Genomic DNA, 2,915 nt, shown 5'->3' on the forward strand with positions numbered 1-2,915 from the left:
GACAGCAGTTCCATCGCACGCCCCGACTGGCGAACTTTGGCTGTGGAGAGAAAACAGGCGTGTGGGCGAACTTCCCCACATGCCACACACACGAATTGTCCTACGTGGCACCAAAATCAGCCTTTTTATGCCAAGATTCGTGCAAAAGGCGCTGGACGGTGATGGAGGCGTGTGGGCGTTAACATTTCCGTAGTTTTATTACTTGCTCTTTTGTTTTCGAGCGTAGGAACTTCAATTTTGAAGCTCACAATCTCGCCAAGTTTGCCTGTAACCTAGATATAGGTAGACATGTTTGGTTGACCAATCCCCATGACCCCAATTTTGTACCTATGACAATTGCTCCAACCTGAACCTATTTTAATCATATCAATTAGCAAGAATTACCATGATCTATGCCATATTTTTTTTTGAAACTCAGCCTTGTGTGCTGCGTACATAGAAGGAAAATACCAATTAGCAATAATTACCATGATCTATGCCATCATATTTTTTTTGAAACTCAGCCTTGTGTACTGCGTACATCTCTACTACTATTAAACAATCGAGTTGTGGCAGAAACATTACATCTCAGCCACACATCCGCCATCTCTCAATGGACCAGATTGCCTCAATGTTGTATCACATCATTTACCATAATCAATTAGCAATAATTACCATGATCTATGCCATCATAATTACGCAATAATTACCACGATCTCGCTCCAACCTGAACCTATTTTAATCATATCAATTAGCAAGAATTACCATGATCTATGCCATTTTTTTTGAAACTCAGCCTTGTGTGCTGCGTACATAGAAGGAAAATATCAATTAGCAATAATTACCATGATCTATGCCATCATATTTTTTTAAAACTCAGCCTTGTGTACTGCGTACATGGAAGGAAAAAAGAAAAAGGCCTGGCCATGTTGGTATGTAGGCAGAGAATAACGTGGAAACCAAATCGCTCTTTTTTCTTGGAACTCAGCCTTGTGCACAGCGTACATAGAAGGAAAAAAGAAAAAGGCTTGGCCATGTTCGCATGTAGGTAGAGAATAACGTGGAAACCAAATCGCTCGTTTCCCTGTCTGTTCGGATCACTGGATCGATCAGACGCTGACCTTGATTCTGATCGTTCTTGACTTTCGTCACTTCCTTCTTTTCGTTCACCTGTTTGAGTGTTCGTCGTCTTCGACGGCTCGAATTTGGTTTCACTCTCCCGTCTTCTCGTCCTAAGGAACAACGTTGACATGGGTCTGCAGCGCTACGCGGCCATGACAGGTACGAGCACGTCTCCTTATGCAGTCGTGCCCAACGCCCTATGCCTTTGCATGTATAATTAATTACTCAAACTTGTCTGGAATTGGGGTTCAGAGATCGACCATCAAGTATCCTCGATCAAATCCATTTTTGAGGAACAAAATGCCTAATCAGCGCCAGGCAAATAATTAAAGCATGATCCCATTGCAACTCCACTTAAACGCCTGCTCACTGCGGGGAGATCAGACGTACCTCCCGCTAAGGATCCACCTGATCGATCCGGGCCTGCAAATTCGTGCGCCACGCACGTAATCTCCATCCAGTTAAGATGGAAATCCCTTCGCAGCAAGCGGAATAATAGTAATTAAGCTCGGTGCAGCTGGTTCGTACGTTGTACTGTGGTACGAGCAGAGCCCCATACTAAGCATCAATTCCTACTGCCTGCCTGCTGCCGAACTTGATGATAATCCTAATTAAACTGCTCGTAGCATGTTGATTTCCTGTAGCATATGCTTAATCAGCTCGCTCAGTACGCATTGAGGTGTTTGCTTTTATTTGTGTGTTTATTAAATAAACCTTTTCCCCCTCTCATTGTTAGATCTCGAGCACGTCTCCTACGTATGTTAATTACTATTACACATTTATACTAAGAGCCTCGAAGGGCTGTTGATATGTACATTAAGATCGAGACAATGAGGCTGGATTGGTACTCCAAGCCAGAAAATCAGAATATTATACGCGCGGACCTCTACCAGGTACCATTCTTGGGGTTGTTTTTATATGACATTAGCGACGTCACTTTTAATATATAGTTTAGTATTCTTAATGCATGCATTATGTATCTTCTATGTAGGGTCTTGTAGACATGATCGCTGCTGGTGAGCCATGTGGTGATCGGATTGGTAAAAGGATTGTGCTCCCAAGGACATTTCCTGGTGGTGATAGAGACATGCAGAGAAGGTTCCTAGATGCAATTGCCATAGTTCAGCGATGGGGTAAACCATATTACTTCATCACAATCACATGCAACCCATGCTAGGAGGAGATAACAACAGAGTTGATGCCCGGACAACTACCACAGGATCGACCAGACCTACTTGCAAGAGTGTACAAAGCAAAGCAGCGAGATTTGATGGTCTTACTCATCAAGAAGAAGCATTTTGGTGAGGTTGCGGCCTATGTTCATGTGACCAAGTTTCAGAAAAGAGGGCTCCCACATGAACATATCCTTCTAATCATGAAGGCAGGTAGCAAGTTAAAGACTCCAGTTGACTATAACAGAGTCATATCAGCACAAATACCTGATAAAGATAAATATCTTGTCCTGCATGCTCTGGTCATAAAACACATGTTGCACGGGCCATGTGGTGTGCTCAATAAAAAATGTGCTTGCATGATTGAGGAGCAGTGTCGTTTTCACTATCCTCTAGAGTTTTGCCCCACTACACAACAGGGAAAGGACTCATATCCCATATATAGGAGGAGGGATGATGGACCTCGAGTAAAAGTGAGAGGAGCAGAGTTGGACAATAGGTGGGTGGTGCCTTACAACCCCTTTCTTCTCATGAAGTACAACTGCCACATCAATGTAGAAGCTTGCTCAAGCATCAAGGCAGTGAAGTATTTGTTCAAGTACATTTACAAGGGACATGACCGAACATTATTTTCATTCGAGC

Source organism: Triticum dicoccoides, chromosome 4B (genome assembly GCF_002162155.2).
Source record: "Triticum dicoccoides isolate Atlit2015 ecotype Zavitan chromosome 4B, WEW_v2.0, whole genome shotgun sequence".
Lineage (NCBI taxonomy): Eukaryota > Viridiplantae > Streptophyta > Magnoliopsida > Poales > Poaceae > Triticum > Triticum dicoccoides.